General features: G+C 44.4%; 1 protein-coding gene across 4 annotated transcripts in view; it reads left to right on the plus strand.

Annotated features, from left to right (window-relative positions):
* Window positions 1-6,359: 6,359 nt before the first annotated feature.
* The window catches only part of LOC140201573 (unconventional myosin-VI), a 265,342-nt gene continuing 250,073 nt past the window's right edge, over window positions 6,360-21,628 (plus strand). For all 4 annotated transcript variants that reach the window (XM_072265885.1, XM_072265887.1, XM_072265888.1 and 1 more), the window contains exon 1: window positions 6,360-6,467. The gene's annotated coding sequence lies outside the window, so the exon portion shown is untranslated. The remainder of the gene's footprint in view (window positions 6,468-21,628) is intronic.

Genomic DNA, 21,628 nt, shown 5'->3' on the forward strand with positions numbered 1-21,628 from the left:
CACCTGCAGTCTGCCGGGATACAGCTGTATGTGGGACCAGTCGGGACGATGAACCTTCACCTGCAGTCTGCCGGGATACAGCTGTATGTGGCCCGGCTGTTTATGGTGCTTTTGAGCCCTTTGGTTAATAGACTGATAAGTTGGAGAGAGAGAAACAAGGGGACACAAAGCTGTGGAATGCTGATTGGGTCGAGTTGTTCTCCAGTCTTAGCAATTTACTTGCAAACATTTCGTCACCAAACAAAGAAACAACAAGGAGCACTGTTAATTGTGGAATGATGTTGCTGAGACTTGGAATCAAAAGGAATATTGCTGGAAATCTGGAGCAACACGCAAAATATGCTGGAGGAACTCAGCAGGCCAGACAGCATCTACAGCGAGGAATAAACAGTTGACGTTTTGAGCTGAGACCTTTCATCAGGTCTGGAAAGAAGGGGGAAAAAGCCAGAAAAAGGTAATGAGGGGAGCAGGTGGTAGGTGAAACTAGGTGAGGAGAGAGGTGGGTGGATGGGGAAGGGGGACAGTGTAATAGGCTGGGAGCTGATAGATGGAAGAGGTAAAGGGCTGAAAAGGAATCTGATAGAAGAGGAAAATAGATCATGGGGGAAAGGGGAGGGGAGGAGGAGGAGCATTAGAGGTGATGAGAAGAGGGAAAAAGGAGAGAATGAGGAATGGAAGAAATTAACAGAAGTTAGAAAATGCAATGCCCATGTCGTCAGGTTGGCGGTTACCCAGACACAACATGAGGTGTTGCTCCTCCAACCTGTGAATGGCCTCATCATGGCAGTAGAGGTCATGGATGAATATGACAGAATGAGAATGGGGAGCAGAATTGAAACAATTCGCCACTGGGAATGGTCACCTATTGTGGCAGACGGAGCGAAGGTACTTGATGAAGAAGTCCCCAGTCTACGTCAGGTTTCGCTGATGTAGAGGGGGCCATACTATGAGCACCGGATACAGTAGGTAAACTCATCAAAGAAGGCTCTTTTGAGTTAGTGGTGGAGAGGAGGCCACTAAACAAACTGTTATCCACTATGGATAATCACGCACATCCTCTCCATGACCTACTGAATAAGCAGCAGAGCACCGTTTCAAACAGACTCATTCAGCTCCACTGTCACAAGGATCGTTACAGAAAACCTTTCCTACCAAATGCAATAAACATATACAACAATTCATCTCTGTGCAACAAGAGAACACACATCATCGTACAGTAGTCTCTGCTTTATTTCGTACATTATTATTGTGTATATTATTATTCTGTACGTTATTATTAGTTAAGTCTGCACGCTGCTAAGTGTGTTTTTAAATGTTGATGCTGTAATGAAAGAATTTCCCTTTTGGGATCAATAAAGTACTACTTATTATTATTATTATAATTATGTGATCCTGACAGACAAGCAGGTGAAATGCTGCCTCACAGGAAGGACTGATTGGGGCCCTGACTGACGGTGAGGGAAGAGGTGTAGAGACAGGTGAAACATTAAGGGTTTGGGTTCAGTGCCAGAAGGGAGATCAGGACAAGAAGTGCCTGATAGATGAGGAGGGACGAGTGGTCAAGCAATGCCTGACAGATCACACATCAGTATCTGCAGAGAGGAAGGCTACTGAGTTAATATTATAGATATATCACTTTGTAGTGGAAATGGTCAACTGAATCTCAGCAGCTGCTCTCAGCTCCCAATGTTGAATTCAACAATGTGCTGAGACACAAAATGTCATGTCGTCAAGCTGACTTCAGGACTCAATGGAAGAGCGAGGCGTCACCAGGTACATATATCAGGGTGAAAGTGTGATACAGAATTTAGGAGAATTAGGCCCAGTCCATCACAGGCTCATCACTTCATTTCATCCAGTCCATCTTCATGGTGCATTGCATCAGTATTGTCACAGACGCCCGGCTATTCCCCTTTCTTTCATTTCACCTGGGAGAAGATACAGGAGCTTGAAACAGAAAAGCTTCTGAACCAGTCACCTCTTCCACATCCCCTTCTCAATGGTGCGACCATGTTCTCAGACTTCATTTTACCTCTTCTCATATTGATAGTTTAGCGTTTCTTTTTGCACCACCTCTGTCTGCACCTACTATACGTTACACCACTGCTTTGTTTTGTGCTCATCATTGCGTTTACTCCGTCAGCTTCATGTGAGCATGGGATTTCATTGTGCCCTAAGGCTTGATGTTTATTCTTTGAATGGGTTCCATGGTTTTCTTTGTTTTGTGGCTGTCTGTAAGGAAAGTATTCTGCATGCATACTTTGATAATGAATGTACTTTGAATCTTTGATCTACTCTCAGCATTACCTTTGCAGATTAAATGGAGGTGTACCACAAAACTGCTCAGTCAATCTCTGCTTAGTTCCTCCAAGCCAAGGAGACTACATAGCGAGGAGCAAATACAATTGAAAACCAAGTGAATCACTGCTTCACCTGGAAGAACAGTTTGGAAGGAAGGGAAAAGGAGTGGTGTTACACCCTCTGGCCTTTGCATGGGAACATACTGTGAGAAGGGGAGTGGGTGATGGAGATGGAATCAGGGAGGAGGGAATTGTTCCTTTAGAATGCTGAAAAGGGAGGTGCAGGGAGGATGTATTTGGTGGTGGAATCTCTGAGTGTGGCCAAAATTGTTAAGGATGATCTACGGAAGGTGGAGCCTGGGTGGAGGTGAGGACCAAGGGAAAAGGCAACAGCCTCTTGTTACAGCTGAGAGGAGAAATGGTAAAAGCAGAGATTCAGGAAATAGAGCGGACCTGGTCAAGAGTTCTGTCAAGTATGGTCGGGGGAGGTTGTGGTTCAGGAAAAAGGGAGACATCTCAGAGCTACCTATCCGCAAAGTCACATCATTGGAGTAGATAAAACAGACATGGAATGAAAAGCTTACAGAAAACCATTTGGGCAGCGCTGTAGTCAAGTTAGCTGAGGGTATCCTTGAGCTCGTGTTGGATATTAGTTGCTAATGTAGTCCATGAGATTGAGACAGAAAATTACAGAAACGGGAGAGCCAGATGTATAGGAGAGAGCTGAGTGCAAACTGGCAGAGGGCTTGGACCCATGTGAGTGCCCATAGCCATGGTTTTATTCCTGGGGAAAGGGAGTGGGGTTGAAGGAGGAATTATAGCATCAGCGAGTTCTGCCCTTCAGCCCAACTCTTCCATGCTGACAGAGGTCAATTTGAGCTAGTCCCATTTGCCTGTGTTTGCCCAAATCCCTTAAAAACACTTCCTTTTGTATGGATCTGACTTTTAAATGATGTGAAAGTACCTGTCTCAATCACTTCCTTGGGCCTCATTCCATACAGTGACACCCTCTGGTGAAAATGTTTCCCCTCAGATCCCTTTCAAATCCCTCCCTCTCTCACCTTAAACCTATCCCCTCTAGCTCTTGATTTCCTCACACCTGGGAGAAAGACTGTGTACATTCACCTTAGGTTCAGATTTATTGGTTGCAAGTACAGTGACATGTGTTAACAATCAATACATCAAAGGATGCGCTGTACTGGGGGCAGCCTGCTGTGTCACCACACATTCCAGTGTCAACATAGCATGCCCCCAGTGTTCAACACAGCAATAACACAAACAACAGCATCAACAGAACAAAACAGCAGCAAAGCAAGCCCCTTTCCCTCCCTCCCACCTCCTCACACACAGGCCTCCAACCCCTAGAACAGGCCGCCATCATGCTTTTATACACCTCTGTGAGGTCACCCCTCAGTTTCCCATACACCAAGGAGTGAGGTCCTAGATCTACTCCACCTCTCTATATAATCGAGTGGGAGACAAGTGGACCATCGAAGTGGTGGGGAGCATCAGTAGCATCACGGCTGAGGCGTAAAGGGACTAAACTAGGGGAGGAAGGATGGAGCCAATATCCTTCATGGGTGGGATCTTCCCATGCATGTTCTGTCTGCTGCCTTACCACAGTGGTTGTGAAGCCTGGTCCAGACCTCCAGCAGTAGTGCCAATCCATCTCCCCACTGACAGTGCCGCAGAAGGCGGGGTCAGAAAGCAAAGGGGCGGGACCATAGAGGGTGGGTAGGGCTGCCGTGTTATGAACACCAGAAAATCTGCAGATGCTGGAAATCCACAGCAACGCAGACAAAATGCTGGAGGAACTCAGTAGGCCAAGCAGCATCTAAAGAACAGTCAATATTTCGGGCCGAGCCCTTCATCAGGACTGGACAGGAAGGGAAAAAGGTCAGACTAAGAAGGTGTGGGGAGGGGAGGAAGAAGTATTAGGTGGCAGGTGATAGGCGACACCGGGAAAGGGGGTGATAAAGATCTGGGAAGTTTATTGGTGCAAAAGATAAGGGGCTGGACAAGGGGGAATCTGATAGGAGAGGGTAGAAGATGTTGGATGAAAGGAAAGGCGGAAGATGACCGGAGGGAGTTAATGAACAGGTAATAAGATAAAGTGAGAGGGACCTTCCAAATTGCACCCCCCCAAACTCCAGCCACTGCTGTCATTCCCGCTTTCCGTCAACTTCAGCCAGCTCCTCCCTCATGCTGCTGTACTTTATTCCACTGTAATACTGATACGTCTGACTTTAGTTTATCCCTCTGAAACTGCAGGATGAATTCTATCATATTATGATCATTGTCCCTTACCTTGAGATCTGTAATCATACCTGGTTCATTACAGAACATCCTATCCAGAATTGCCTTTCCCATCATGGACTCAAGCACAAGCTGATCGAAAGAGCCATCTTGCAGGCATTCTGCAAATTCTCTCTCTTGGGATCCAGTACCAGACTGATTTTCCCAATCTACCTGCATGTTGAAGTTCCCCATGTTTATTATACCATTGCCCTTTTGACATAACTTTGAAAGCTGGAGAGAATTAGTGGACAGACAGTGCAACTAGGAACAGGCCTTACACATAATGTGCTGGAGGAGCTCAGAAGGTCAGGTAGCACCTATGGGGGGTAATAATTAGTCAATGCTTCATCAAGACCAGAAAGGAAGGGGAAAGGAGTCAGAATAATAAGGTGGGTGAAGGGTGAAGGTGATAGGTGACAGGTGAAACTGGGAGAGGTGGAACGTGAAGTAAAGAGCTGGGAAGTCGATTGGTGAAAGAGATAAAGGGTTGGAGAAGGTAGAAGACCATGGAAGAAAGGGAAGGGGGAGGAGCACCAGAGGGGGATTTTGGGCAGATAAGGAGATAATGTGAGAGAGGGATACAGGAATGGGGAATGGTGAAGGCGGGGGAGGGGGGTTGGCATGACCACAAGTTCGTGAAATTTATGTCCATGCCATCGGTTTGGAGGGTACCCAGACAGAATGTAAGATGTTGTTCCTCCAACCTGAGCATGGCCTCATCGCGGCAGATAAGGAGATAACATGAGAGAGGGATACAGGAATGGGGAATGGTGAGGGGTGTCATTACCAAAAATTTGTGAAATTGATGTTCATTTAATCAAGTTAGAGGCTATGTAGATGGGATTTAAGATGTTGCTCCTCCAACTTGACTGTGGCCTCATCGCGGCAGTAGAGGAGGCCTTGGAATGACATGTCAGAATGGGAATTCGGACTTTCCAACACTAGTAAGGCCACACTTGGAGTATCGCGAGCAGTCTTGGGCCCATTATCTTGGAAAGGATGTGCTGAAACTGGAGAGGGTCCAAAGGAGGTTCATGAAAATGATTCCAGGATCGAATTGCTTGTCATATGAAGAGCATTGATGGCTCTGGGCTTGTATTCACTAGAATTCAGAAGAATGAGCTCATTGAAACCCATCGATTGGTGAAAGGCCTTGATAGAGTGGATGTAGAGAGGATGTTTCCATTGGTGGGGGTGTCTAAGACCAGAGGACACAGCCTCAGAATAGAGTGGTGCTTTTAGAATGGAGATGAGGAGGAATTTCGTTAGCCAGAGAGTGGTGAATCTGTGGAATTCATTGGCACAGGCAGCTGTGGAGGCCAAGTCTTCATGTATATTTAAAGCAGAAGTTGATAGATTCTTGACTGGTCAGGGCATGGAGGGATACGGGGGCAATGCAGGAGGCGAGCTGAGAGGGATTAGCCATGATGAAATGTTGGAGCAGAGTCGATGGGCCAAATGTCCTAATTCTGCTCCTACGTTTTCTGTCATAGGAAATGGGTGGCCACCGGGCGATCCCGCTTTTTCTGCTGCAGGTGCTGGGCGACGCGGTCTCTCCATCTCACCGATGTACAGGAGGCAACCCCACCAGACTCACAGGTGAGGAGTCGCCTCACCTGGGGCGCTGACTCTGAATAGGAGTGGGGGGGGGAAGGCAGCAGAGGACGGTCACCTTAGCGGCCAGGCGCAGGAGCGTGGGGGCGGGTCATACTGCGAGAGGCGGGGCCAGCGGGGCGGGGCGGGGCTCCGGCCACAGTGTCGTCACGCCGCTCCCAGGCCGGCTTCTTCGGGATTGCGAGCTGGAAGGAGGGTGCGCGCGCGCAGTCTGGTCAGACCGGCCCGGGAGCGGCGGCACTCGCGCGGTGCACGGTAGGGAGTCGGAGTCGCGGTCCGGGTCCAGGGTGGGGCGGGGATGTCCTGCGGGACAGTCCGTACAGGGGTTGGCGGCCGTGAGACGTGTTTGTGGGTGGGGGAATTTGCAGACCCCGGGGCTGGGTGGGAGACAGGAATTTGCAGACCCCGGGGCTGAGTGGGAGACGGGAATATGCAGACCCAGGGGCTGGGTGGGAGACGGGAATGTGCAGACCCCGGGGGGGAGACGGGAATTTGCAGACCCCGGGGCTGAGTGGGAGACCGGAATGTGCAGACCCCGGGGCTGGGTGGGTGACGGGAATTTGCAGTCCCCGAGGCTGGGTGGGAGGGATGGGGAGTCTTTGGGATTGGATTAGGGGTGCGAGAGAGAGAGATGGATGAGGAAACACTGGGATTAGGGTGAGGTATTGGGAGATATAGGAGATCTCTGGGATTGGGTGGGAGGGAGGAATTGGGAGTCCTCGTGATTGGGTGAGAGGGGGAGAGGAATTAGGAAATTGGTTGGGTGGGAGAAGGGGGTTGGGAGGTCCTGGTAATGGGACAGATCAGGTGGGATTGGAGTGTTGAGCAGGGCTGGAGAGGGCTAGTGTTAAGAGGCAGAGATCGGAGTAGAATGTTTCCAGGGGTATGGACTCTAGAAGCTGGTACTGGTCATGTAATGAAACACCCGTGGTGCTCGCTGTTAGTTTGTCCATGGAACATGAGTCTTTTCCACCCGATCCTGCCAGTGCATGTTGCATCAAACCACAGTACTGACCTCATTCGGTATTGTCACTTGCCTCCTGTTCTTTCCCTGAGGATGTTAATAGTTAAGTTGTCTGCACTCATTAAGAATCAATTTGACCTGGAAATGACCCCCTTGCCCTTTCTTTTCACTGGCACTGGAGGGGCAGATTAAATGAATGGTTTAGAGAAAGTATTGGGAACAGTCATATATAAATTATGGTGATTCCTTTTCCTTGGCAAGGAGGTTGTTCTATATTTTTGTCTTCCAAAAGATTTCGAATGTGTTTCTTTCCCCCCAGTCAGTAAGTGGTGTCCCTCCCGATTCACTGACTGCAACTTGAAGGACACTCACACAAAATGCTGCTGATGAATGCAGCATCTCGGTCTGAAACACTGACTTGTTTCTTCCTCTCCAAAGATGCTGCCTGAGCGGCTGAGCTCCTCCAGCATTTTGTGTGTGCATCTGCAGAATCTCTTGTTACTTGATTTGAAGGAAATTAATTCCATCTGGAGTTGCACGAAGATCCTCTAGTCTTTTAACTGTAAAACTAGTCTTTCTTTGAGCCACCTTTCTATCACTTGGTGTTTTCTACTTTTGGTATACAAACGTTTATATGTTGATTTGTTTTTCTTTAAGATTTTAGCTTTCTTAATGATGCATGGTTTACACTTTTTGGCAAGGTGCCTCTTGTTACACTCTGACCACTTGGGTACACCTGTATACCTCGTTAATGCAAATATCTAATCAGCCAATCATGTGGCAGCAACTCAGTGCAGAAAAGCATGCAGACATGGTCAGGAGGCTCAGATGTTGTTCAGACCAAACATCAGAATGGGGAGGAAATGTCTTGGGCTATAGAATGATTGTTGGTGTCAGAAGAGGTAGTTTGAGGATCTTAGAAACTGCTGATCTCCTGAGATTTTCATGCCCCACGGTTTCTAGAGTTTACAGAGAATGGTACGAAAAACAAAAAATAATCCAGTGAGCGGCAGTTCTGTGGGTGAAAACGCCTTGTTAATGAGAGAGGTCAGAGGAAAAAGGCCAGGTTGGTTCAAACTGACAGGAGGGTGAGAGTAACTCAAATAACTGTTACAAATGTGTGTAGAAGTGGATCTTTGAACGTGCAACACATTGAACGTTGAAGCGGATGAGCTCAGCGGCAGAGGACCACACCAGGTTCCACTCCTGTGGCCTCTTTATTAGGTACCCTTCTGTAACCAATAAAGTGGCTGCTGAATGTACATCATAAATGAATAATTTTCATTAATGGTATTAAAGTATTGGCATTGAATAACTAAGCTTTATAACAGCTAGAAACCAAAAGTAGTTGCTCTGATATCTTGCCTTTGCGGGTGAGATTTGGGTCTGGGGTAGAGTTGAGCAAAAGTTTTAATTAAGATGATTTTGGAAATACTGATTTGTTTTCATTCATCACAGCGTTTAAGTTGAAGCAGCAAATAACGTGAGGGAACGATATTCTGAATTGATGAGCACATTGTCATCTTATTCATTGTCTAAAAAGAGAAAGGTGATGTAATTTGTTTAATCCGAGACTTTCTGGTGATGAGTTACACTTTGTAGGGTCCTGGTTTCCAGCATTGCTTTGACCTAGATGAAATGCGGTCATGTGATAAATTGCCTTTAGTTTCCTAGTGCAGTGCATGTATATATCTTGCACCGTCATCCTAACAGGAATCGCGGCGACTGGGGCATCGAAGTATCTTGTGTAAAATGAGGACATGATGTGCTGATACTTATTGTTCGCTGACATGTCTACTATCCTCTGAAGACAGCTGAAAAGCACCAGTCTGGAACAGAGCTAAAGACAGCGTTATGTAAAGCACAATTCACGGTAACTTAATATAGTTCTCTCATTTCATAAGGGTGTCTTAAGAGCAAGAGCACAGTGTCAGTGAGGACCATAAAAGTGGGAGAGGACAAGTTAAAAAATTATCATCTCGTATTGGCATGCCTTTGTCTGAACTTTATAATGCACCCATACGGGTCCTTTTACAAACGGCCCTTTACAATACCATTGTTATGACAGAAAGGATAGATGATTTATTAATGTGGAGAAACATTAATTGGAAAGCTGAGAAAGACAACTACTCCATGATATTTTGCAAGTGTTTTCAACTGAAAACGTGAAGGACGTTTAACAGCTATTACATATCTGGCTCAAACTTCTGAAATTTGCTTACTTGTTTACTTAGAGATACAGCACGGTAATAGGACCTTGCTGAAAAGAGCCAACAAGTTAGCAAAAATATTAGAAGTGACGCTTGTTACGTTGTGCTGTATTCTGCCATTGACATCAGGTCTGTAAGTTGGTGTCTTGTCATAGTTGATGCAGTAGCAGATCATTCCCTTGCAATACAAATGTACTGACAGCTGACTTATAAAGAGAATGTTGAAGTTTATTCTGGGGTAGTTTTATATGTGTGGTCATTGCAGCAATATTGAAATGATTAGAATTTTGACATTGCAACTGATAGAACTGATGTAGTTTTCGGACCAGTTCATGTGAGCCGTGGCAAATACTTAATACCACCAATGACATTGCATCAATGATGGAAAAGCTTTGTAGTTTCAGGTGAGTTAATTGATTCAGGGTACTTGGGCTCTGATTTTTTGCGCGCGCGCGCACACACACACACACACACACACACACACACACACACACACACACACACACACACACACTGTTTCAGATGTTTTTTCCTTTTGTTTTCTGCATTAGTGTGTCAGTAGAAAAGAGCAAATTTTACATTTCCAATCATTCATTTTCCAAAAAAATTAAATGTAACAAATTTTTCTATTACTTTAAAGAAATTAACATTAAGCAATAGACCACTTTTCAGATTAAAAAAAAAACTTGATGACTTTGTAGGTACGTAGCCCAGTGCATGATTAAACAAAGGTAACAAACAGATAAATGACATTACGAGTTGAATGAACTAAATTGAAACAGAAACGGGTGTAGAATGAATGAAACTGGGCGAAGGGCAACCAAGCTACAAATTGAGGGTGTGGCAGATGTGACAGTTTATTCTTCACATCATCATTTCTTACACCATGGCAAGCAAGCACAGCAACAAGACACAAGGTGGTCATCCTGCACCAGCAACATCTCTCCCAAGAAGAGATTTTATGGAAGACAGAAGTTTCAAGATGTGCTGTTCAAGGTGTTCTGAAGATGCACAGAGAAACAAGCAAGGACCAGAAAAACTGAGTGCAGTGGTCGACCACAAAACTGAGTGCAATAGATGAGGGAGACATCAAACTGGCTATCCTTCTAAATTGGAAGAAGTCCAACATTTTTTATCAGCCCTGAACCCAAATACACCTCTCTCCAGTCCAGTGAAGTCTTATGAGAAGTGGTCTTCATGAAGAGCTGCTGCCAAAGAGCCATTCCTCTGGAGTGGAAACAAAGTCAAGAGACTGGCTTCGCACAAAAACACAAGGACTGGGGTGCTAAACAATGGTAGCAAGTGCTCTGGACTGACAAGTCAAAGTTTGAAATTTTTGGCTCGGATGGGAGGCAGTTTGTCTGCAGAAGAGCTGGAGTGTGCTACGTGGATGAGTATCTGTAGCCAATAGTGAAGCACGGCGGAAGTTCTCTATAGGTTTGGGGCTGCAATTCGGTAAATAGAGTTGGTGATCTGGTCAGAATTCATGGAATCCTCAATGTTGAGAAGTACAAGCTTCCATCACGCGATACCGTCAGGGAGGTGTCTGGTTGCTCCCAGTTCATTCTGCAGTAGGACACTGACTCCAAACACGTGGCCAAGGTCATAAAGAACTATCTTCAGTGAAAAGAAGAACAAGGAGTTGTGCAACGGATGGTCTGGCCAACACAGAGCCCTGATCTCAAAACTGAGGCTATCTGGGATTACCAGGAGGGTCAGACAGAGTCTGCTGAAGAACTGTGGCAAGTTCTCCAAGATGCTTGGAACAACCTACCGGCTGATTTTCTTCTAAAACTGCACCTAAGATGCAGTTTCAAAAGCAAAGGGTGGTCACACTAAAGACTGATTTGATTTAGTTATTTTTATTGTGTACTGCTCTTTATAGTACATTTTTTAATATTTATAAACTTTTCATTATTTTTGAAACCATCTTTGCTTTACAGACCTTTTTTTCCATATGCCTAAGACTTTTGCACAGTGCTGTCTGTGTGTGTGTGTGTGTATATATATATATATCAAAAGAGAGCAAAGTTTTTTTAAAAAGTGAGTTGGGTCCACAGGTTAATTTTCTGTTCAGAAATATGGTGGTTGAAGAGCTGTTTCTAAAATGTTGAATGTGTGTTTTCAGGTTTCTGTACCTCTTCCTTGATGGTAGCAATGAGAAGAGGGCATGGCCTAGGTGATGGGGGTCTTTATTGACAGATGCTGCCTTTTTCAGTCCTTGCCTTTCGAAGATGTTCTTGATGCCAGGGAGGCTAGTGCCCATGATGGAGCTGGTGAAGTTTGTTCCTGGGTTGAAAGTTGTTTGAAACAGCTAGCCCTTTCCACTGCCTATCCCTCAATGAAGGCTGCTTTGTGTTCCCTTGACTTCCCCTTGCTGAAGTCCACAATCAATCACAGTACTGAAGGTTGAGTCCAAACTGCTAACTGCATTGGACCTGCTGTGCTCTGTACCCGTATTGTGAAACTGGTGCAATAAAGCTCCACTGGACAGCTCAGCATGAAATAACACTAGTTCTGGTGTGTCACTCTTCAGTGACTTAGCTGGGTTATTGTTGAATCCTCCAGCCTTCCCGAGTGCTCAGCAGTTTCTTGCCAGTATGTGGACCCAAACACTGGCTTCAAAGTGTGAATCTTAGTTGGAGGGCTAAGTGGTAAGTCTGGCTGAATCCTCGACTCAGAATCAGAACCAGGATTATTATTATTACAGACATGCAGAACATAGAACAGTGCAGGCCCGTCAGCCCACAATTTATCCCAACCTCATAAACTATTCTAAGATCATTCTACCACTTCCCTCCATGTTTCTGTCACCCATGTCCCTACCTAAGAGTTTCTTAAATGTCCCTAATGTATCTGCCTCTACCACCATGCCTGACAGGGTGTTCCATGCATCCATCACTCTCAGTACTTTTTAAAAAAAACACTGAACTCTGACATCCCCCTTAACTTTTCCTCCAGTCACCTTGTAAGTATGCCTCCTAGTAGTGGCCATTTCTGCCCAGGGAAAGTCTCCAGCTATCCACTTGATCCATGTCTCTTATCATCTTGTGCACCGTGATCAAGCCACTCCTCACCTATTTCGCTCCAGAGAGAAAAGCCTGGCTCACTCAGGCTATCCTTGTGAGGCATGCCGTTGTGAAATTTGTTGCTTTGCGGAAGCAAAGCTGTGCAAGCTATAAAACTTGCGATAAGTTACAATTTAAAAATTAAGTAAATAGTGTGTGTGTGGGGGTGGAATACCCTAATATTGTCCTGCTGGAGATTCTTGGCCCAAAATGTTGACTGTACCCTTTTCCCTAGATGCTACCTGGCTTGCTGAGTTCCTTCAGCATTTTGTGTGTTGCTTGGTTTCACTGGGGATGTTCTTTGAGCTGCCCCCTTCCCATTCAGAAATAATTGTTAATCACCATTCATAAATGCATGTGACAAGTCTGTAGATTTTTGATCTAATATTTTGGAAAATGAATTGTCCTGTGTTGACTCAGGGAATGCCTCTGTTGTATTTCACTATACTGATGCAACCATCATAGGTGAGGTGGGGAAAAAAAATCATACTTTGCTGTATTCTTCAACCAATGTAAATAATAGTAACTGGGTTTGGTTGCTCACTAAACTTGGCAAAATGTTTGCACATGTTTTGTCTTCAATCGAGGAGCCATCGTCAGTGCGCGGCTGAGGGTGTTGTCTCTTCAGAATACCAGCTTGTATACTCTTCCAGGGTCTGAAAGGGTATGGATTAGATGTTGTGATCCGGTTGGCTAGTTCAAACCACTGAACAGTTTAGTAGGAGATTCTGATCGACTAGTTTCGAGGAGGAGCCTTTGGAAGTGTTTGCTTCACTGTCCAGATCCCGAGATTACTGGCGATTCATTGACAATTGGCAAACAAAGCTGCATGAAGAACTTATTCAAGGGGACTGAGTCCCATTGGAATACCACGCACACCCAAATATACAAGGTACACGAAGGATGAAAAAATGAATTGTATTGCTGTACATAAAGAATGTCTCAGAAATGACAGCAATACATAAGACCATAAGACATAGGAGCAGATTTAGGCCATTCTATCATTGCTGATCCTGGATCCCACTCAACCCCATACACCTGCCTTCTCACCATATCTTTTACTGCCCTGACTGATCAGGAACCTATCAATTTCTGCCTTAAATATACCCATGGACTTCCTTCCACCACAATCTGTGGCAGAGCATTCCACAGATTCACTACTCTCTGGCTTGAAAAAAGAAATTCCTCCTTACCTCTGTTCTAAAGGGCTGCCCCTCAATTTTGAGTCTGTGCCCTCTAGTTCTGGATACCCCTACCAGAGGAAACATCCACCCTATCTAGTCCTTTCAACGTTCGGTAGGTTTCAATGAGATCCCCCCTCATTCTTCTAAATTCCAGTGAGTACAGGCCCAAAGCTGCTAAGCGCTCCTCATGTTAAACTCTTCATTCCCGGAGTCATCCTCGTGAACCTCCTCTGGACTCTCTCCAATGACGACACATCCTTTTTGAAATATGGGGCCCAAAACTGTTGACAGTACTCCAAGTGCGACCTGACTAGTGTCTTGTAAAGGTTCAGCATCATCTCCTTGCTCTTATATTCTATTCCCCTTGAAATAAATGCCAACATTGCATTTGCCTTCTTTACCATAGACGCGACCTGTAAATGAACCTTCTGAGAGTCTTACACAAGGACTCCTAAGTCCCTCTGCACCTCTGATGTTTGAACCTTCTCCCCATTTATATAATTGTCTGCACTATTGTTCCTTTTACCAAAGTGCATTCCCAACACTGTATTCCATCTGCCACTTTTTTGCCCATTCTTCCAGTTTGTCAGAACTGCTGCAATCACATTGCTTCCTCAGCACTATCTACCCCTCCACCTATCTTTGTATCATCTGCAAAATTTGCCACAAAGCCATCATCTCCATGAAATCATTGACAAACAATGTGAAAAGTGGCGGTCCCAATACTGATCTCTGAGGAACACCACTAGTCACCGGCAGCCAACCAGAAAAGCCCCCCTTTATTCCTACTAGCTGCCTCCTGCCTGTCAGTCATTCCTCTATCCATGCCAATGTCTTTCCTGTATCGCCACAGGATTTTATCTTGTTAAGCAGCCTTGTGTGGCACCTTATCAAATGCCTTCTGAAAGTCCAAGTAAATGACATCCCTGCCTCTCCTTTGTCCACCCTGCTTGTTGCTTCCTTGAAGACTCCAACACTTTCCCAACCACTGAGGTTGGGCTAACTGGCCTATAATTTCCTTTCTTTTACCTTCTTCCCTTCTTAAAGAGTGGAATGACATTTGCAGTCTTCCAGTCCTCCGGGATCATGCTAGAATCGAGTGATTCTTGAAAGATCGTAACCAATGCATCCCTTACCTTTTCATCAACCTCTCTCCGGACACTGGGATGTAAACCATCTGGTCCAGGTGACTTAGCTTCCCTAAGACCTTTGAGTTTGCCTAGCACTTTTTCAGTCGCTCGCAAACTAACTGCAACTTTGAGGAGGAACTCTCAGCGCAACAAAATGTGACTGATAGAACAAATGTTATCTACAAAATCTAGTTTAGTGACCACGACAAGTGCTAAGATGGTCAGACAGGAAGAAAACTATTGACCAGGCCGCGCGAGCATAAGGCATGACCCACTCTCGCTAGAATCAGCTCATGGATATGAAGCACACCATTTCAACTGGACAACAGCCAGATTCTTGGCTCAAGCAAGAACAAGAAAAGAATGAGAATTTCTCAAAGCATGATTCTCTACAAAAGGAGCCATCAGCAAACACATTGGCATAGATCTGGTGTATGAACGCTTGTGGAGGAAAGAGAAATAACGACGTCAGCAATTGACGAATCACCAGTAATTTTGGGATCTGGACAGTGGAGCAAACTCTTTCAATGGATCTCTCTCAAAGCTGGGCAATCAGAATCTTTTACTGCTAAACTATTCAGTGGTTTGAACCAGCCAACCAGATCACAACGTCTAATAGATATCCATTTGGACCCTGGAGGAGTATACAAGCCGGTATTCTGAGGAGACAACACCCTCAGATGCGCACTGATATTGGCTCCTCGATTGCAGTTGAAATGTCTGCAAAAGGGGAATTTTGCTCAAGAAAATCCAAATATTTCTCTAGTTCTAAAGCTTTTGGGAACAGCTGAGCTGTTGGAACCTGGCTGGTTCAATGATACCTGTATGTTGAAATTGTGACCATTTCCCCCTTTAGCTCTTGGGGGTTTATAGTTGCTCCACTGTGCAAGGAAATGGGACAGCAAACCTTCCCAGGGCTACCTGAATGATTTAGAAAACACTACTTTACAGTGATTTTATTTCCCAGTCAGCCATTTGCTGAAGATTTGTCCACACTCGTTCCCCAAAGTTTACAGTGCCAAGTCACGACATGAAGAACATTCCTTGAATTCTGGTTGAGAAAAGGGAATGAATTTCAATGAAACTTCTGTTGAAAGGAAACTGGCTTTGATAAATACCAAGCCCTCAGCATGGCTCACTATAAAGACCTTTCGAGGATCAGCATAGTAATGGGTGACATTGTACATGCATTTGAGCAGGTGTATGCCATTTAGCCCTTCAAATATGCTCTGCTGTTTCATAACATTGTAATTGCTCTTTATCTTTTTGTTAACTGTCCAGAAAAGAAATTAGAACAGGGGTTGTTTAGTTCATTGTTTTTCCACCTTGGGTGACCAGGATTCAAGTTCCGATTCTTGATAGGAAAGCTGTAATCTTTTTCGTAATGGATGCTTAATGATTTTTAAATGTCTGATTCCTGATGACTCTCTGCATGGTCCCATAGAAACCAGATTTAAAGGCACAAATGTGGGAAGTTCACTGTTGGGAGTATAGACAGCGGGAACCTGATTTCAGAGAGTGATATGAAAGTGCTTTTAGAAGTTTGCAAATGGTACATTTTTGCACTCCACCCTGTAGACACTGGATATGGATACTTAGCCTTGATTGCCGCTGATTTGATGAAAATGACCATTTCACTGTACTTGTGACAAATGAAGCTAATCTTATGAACTGGCCATTTTACTAAAAAAGCACGATTGGTTGCTTGAGTTAGTGGAATTGTCGGTTTGAGGATTATTCACTTCAAAGACTAGGGATTAAGGCTGTTAATTGTTAAAGAACACTGGGGGAGATACAGAACATAGCACATCAGAATCAGGTTTAATATCACCAGCATATGTCGCGAAATTTGTTGTCTTTGTGGCAGCAGTACAATGTGATACATAATAGAGAAAAACATGAATTACAGTAAAACGAGGAAATCTGCAGATGCTGGAAATTCAAGCAACACATCAAAGTTGCTGGTGAATGCAGCAGGCCAGGCAGCATCTATAGGAAGAGGTGCAGTCGATGTTTCAGGCCGAGACCCTTCGTCAGGACACAGTCGACATTTCGACAAAGGGTCTCGGCCTGAAACGTCGAATGTACCTCTTCCTATAGATGTTGCCTGGCCTGCTGTGTTCACCAGCAACTTTTATGAATTACAGTAAAGATATATATATATATATATTAAGTAGTGCAAAAATGGAAGTTAAAAAAAGTAGTGAGGTAGTGTTCATGGGTTCAATGTCCATTCATAAATTGGATAGCAGAGGGGAAGAAACTGTTCTTGAATCATCGAGTGTGTGCCTTCAGTCTCCTATGATAGCAATGAGAAGACGGCATGTCTTGGGTGGTGGGGGTCCTTAATGATGGATGCCACCTTTTTGAGGCATCGTCCTGGATGCTATGGTGGCTAATGCCCAAGATGGAGCTGATGGAACTCTGCAGCTTATTTCAATTCTGTGCAGTATCAACACTTCCACCACCAGCCCAATCCCAGATGGCGATGCAGCCAGTTACAATGCTCTCCACAGTACATTTGTAGAAATTTGCCAGCAAGTTTCGTGACAAACCAAATCTCCTCAAACTCCTTACGAAATATAGCCGCTGTTGTGCTGCATTTGTAGCTGCATTGATATGTTGGGTCCAGGATAGATCCTCAGAGATGTTGATATCCAGGAACTTAAAATTGCTCACTCTTTCCACTTCTGATCCCTCTGAGGGCTGGTGTGTGTTCCCTTGTTCTATCCTTCCTGAAATCCACAATCAGTTCTTTGATTAATATTACAGCACAGAACAAGCCCTTTGGCCCATCTTGTTGTGCCAACCTTTTAAACTGTCCAAAGATCAATCTAACCCTTCAAGCACAAATGGTACCACAGGCGATGGAAACGTGGCCAGATCATCACATCTCTTGTGACATATGAAGCCTTACCATGTAGGGTCACTTGGCTGTGGACTCGGTATCTATTCATGGTTCGTTGCAAACACCATAAGGTAGGCGTCAGAGTGATGTCCACTTTAGCTACATTATCTCTCTGGAGGTTTGGATGTCCTATCCCTATGGATCTGGTCCGTTTTCTTTTCCAGGTATCTCAGGTGACTGCAGAGAAGGCATAGGTGTGTGCCACGCCTGCCAGCTCCAACAACACTGACAGCACTTTTCACCTGATGGCCAGGTCCTTCTCCAGAGTCAGGAGAAGGCATCACTCCCACCAACTCGGTCTCTATTTGGGCCACATGGTCCTCCTGGTTGCTGGTGCTCAACCCAGCCCTTCTGAGTCCAAGTCCTCGCCCCTTTATGCAGTCAGACCCAATGGCAAAGGGAGTTCAATCCCGGCATCCTCTGTAAGGAGTCTCTGCGCGTCCTCCCTGTAGGTGGGTTTTTCTCCTGGTCCTCCCATACCAGGTAGGTTAATTGGTTATTGTAAATTGTTCGGTTATTAGGTTAGGGTTATTGGACAGTGTGGTTCGAAGAGTTGGAGGGCCTATTCTGCTCTTGTTATCTCTAAATAAAATAAATAATTGTAAGGTGATGGTAGAAGGTCATTTGTTGGTTGTGTTGTTTATCAGCAGTCTTTGGAAGATCTTTTCCACGATTTCATTTCTCTCAGGTAGATTACTGAATGCTGAAAATGTACCCTGTACTGTGTGGGTCTCTGACTTCGTCCTTTGGTGCAGTTACCGCTCTCTGTTGGTGTCAGAAATTGGAGTGAGTATCGGCTTGCTTCTTCGTGCTGTCCCTCGAACATTTCGTCCAGAACTTCAGCCACTTTACGATTCCAAGCATGTCCCGTAACGGCTGAAGTTTCGAGATGGTTACCACCCTTTGTCTTTTTAGAACCGCCCCAGTTGGGTATTCATTCCACTCGTGTAAGCAGCCTCTGGAAATAAAAGGTCAAAAAATTTTAAAGCGTGTTCTGAGTGAATTAAATTGGTGTTTACACTCAAAATATTTTTTTGCTTTTGGTCTGCTGGGATTTTCTGACAGTGGCATGCGTATCACAAATGCAGAGGTAAAACCTGGTGACTCACTCACGGATTGTAGGAGCACTAATCACCACTGTGTTTATGCCCCTTCAGCGAGTGCTGCGTCTCTGTTGTAGTGAGCTCAAGGTGGCAATTATGATCAACAAAGTTATGTGTGCGGACATTCCCACGCCCGTGGGTGTTGGCCTGCGGAGGGGGTTGGATCAGACGCAAGATATGCTTTAAGTTGTGCTAGAGCGTAAAGGTGAAGTCATGATATGAAGTACAATGTTGGCTAAACACCAGGCATTTAATAAAACTGGAAGGAAGGTGTATCACTCATCATGGGCCTTTCATTTGAGATTTTAAACCTGAGGGAAGTTAGGCAAGCTTACTGCAATAAACAAAGTCACCAAGTTTTGAAACCAATGTGCATGGAAAAGCACTGTATTTTTGCTTTGTCTGAAATAGTGTTCAAATGACAGACCCTCTTGACATAGAGGGGTTTGAGTCCAAGTGACTTTTAATCCCAGTTCTGCATACTTCTAGAGATCATTTATTTTAAGCTGCTCTCTCTCAGTTGGAAATGGGGTGGAGATTCCTTTCTTTCTCAAGGGCCTGTACTTTGGGCAGGTGGAGCAGTGTGTCTGTCAGAAGCTTTCGAATTATCATGCACATTATAATTTCCATGATAACTTTGAAAGATCATGCATATTGTGTTTTCCTTTATGACCATCGAGACCAGGTGTTTTTCAGCTGGTAATGGTTGAAGATCGGTCATTAACCCCTACAGCAAAAGTGCAGTATTCACCCTAAAAGTGCAGGTCAGCTCGATGGGTTTTGGGAGAGGGAGAAATGCATCAGTTATAATTTTGCAATTAATTCTCTCGTGCTTTCCTACTGCTTTGATTTTTTTTTAATATACTGATGATTCTGTTTTGTAAAGCAAGCAGGCATTTGTTTACACTTTTTTCTGTTGTGTGCTGTTGTTTTAACCTTGGGATGTGTTCTGTGAAAAGTGAATCAGAATTGTCCTCTGGTGGTAATGTGGCATTCACTAGCCAGCTCTGGTGAAAAGGTTGGCAATGTGCTCTGTGCATTTTGCAGTCCCTAGAGATTAAATGATGCTGATTCCCAGTTTCCTTAATAGTTCCCACAGGAGCTGGAGGAGAATGTTGTACTTTGGTTAGTGGTTTCATGTTACAGTCCCAAGGATGGAAACAAAGGCCATATATAATCCATGCAGGATGCTTCCTGTGGAATTTGAGATGGAGACATTTGAAAAGGCCACTAAGAAATATTTAAGTAGCTTGCATGATTTTTGTAGATAATCATTAAACTAAACTAGTTCTTGGAGGCAAGCTTTCGATGCATCTCATCCTCAACCATCCAAGCCATGCTGTCTTCTTGCTGCTGCCATCAGGAAGGAAGGTTTGGGAGTTTTAGGTCCCACATCACCAGATTCAGGACATTTATTACGCTTCGACCATCAGGCTCGTGAACCAGAGCAGATAACTTCACTCATCCCAACACTGAACTGAATTCCACAGCCTATGGACCCACTTTTAAGGACTCTACAGTTCCTGTTCTCAATATTATTTATTACATATACTATTATTATTGTTCTGTGTTTACACATTTCATTGTCTTTTGCAGATTGTGTGTCCGTCTTTAGTTTGTCATCGATTTTGTTATGTTTCTTTGTATTTACTGTGAATGCCTGCAAGAAAATGAATCTGGGGTTTGTATATGGTGACATGTACGTACTTTAATAATTTATTTGAGCTCTAATTTAAATGTTCCTAAGTTAAATTTTCCACAATTAGTATCTTTTTCACTTTCTCATCATAAATGTGATGTGTTTCTAATGAGATTTATTACATTTCCATGTTTTTGCTATAAAATACTTTTTTAGGGTTGAGGTTTTGTGTAACTTAAAGTACTGTAGTGTAGGATTATGCAAATGAGTTGTAAATGATTTGAATACTGTAATAATAGAAGCTGCAAAGAGTAGAATAAAATAGCCCTATCCCTCACCGGCACATCCCTCCCTGTTGTCGTTAGTATCAATAGGAGATGCTGCTTTAAGAAGGCAAGGTTCATCAGAGTTCCTGACCACATGGTAGCCATCTTCTCACAGTTACTCACAGCCGTAGGTACAAAAATCTGAAGACCACCAGGTTCAAGAACAGCTTCTTCCCTTCATCCTGTTGGTTTTTGAACTAACCAGAACGACCCTAGTCATTCGGGTTTAGTAATACGATGGCCCTATTGCGCTAAAATGGACTTAATTGAGTTTTCATTCTCGTCTTCTTTCTTGTTAAAGTTATTTGTTTTTGCTGCCTCTGATGCGAAGTGCCCGTGTTGCTGCTGCAAATAGGTTTTTCATTGCAACCCTGCACACGTGCACTTTGAATAAAGTACTGAATTAGTTTTGAGCACGGTTGTGTGGAGAAAGGGAAATTTCATTGGCACTCTATGTTCCTGTACAGAGTACGATTGCTTAAAGCTCAGAATCAGTCAAATTTAAATTCTTGTACATCAACAGCAAATGTTCTTGGTGACTCGTAGTGGCAGGACCCTGAATCTCTGGCATATTCCATTGCGTTGACTTTAGCTCAAGGTCGCTGGCCATTCCCATGCTGTGCCTTGGTGTCAGAAGTACCATCTTTAGATACTACACTGAGGACCCATCTGTCCTCTCAGGTGAATATAAAAATCCCCTTGGCATGATTTCACATGGGAGTTCTACCTGGTGTTGGTGTTGATATTTATCTGTCAAGCCCTATGAAAAACAAACGTGTTCACCCTCTCTCTGTTGCATGAGAGATCTTGCACTTTCTGACATTACCACAGTTGTCTGCGTTTCACAAGTTGGTCATTGACTGAGAGACATCCTGAGCTTTTCA

This window comes from Mobula birostris, chromosome 8, assembly GCF_030028105.1.
Source record: "Mobula birostris isolate sMobBir1 chromosome 8, sMobBir1.hap1, whole genome shotgun sequence".
NCBI lineage: Eukaryota > Metazoa > Chordata > Chondrichthyes > Myliobatiformes > Myliobatidae > Mobula > Mobula birostris.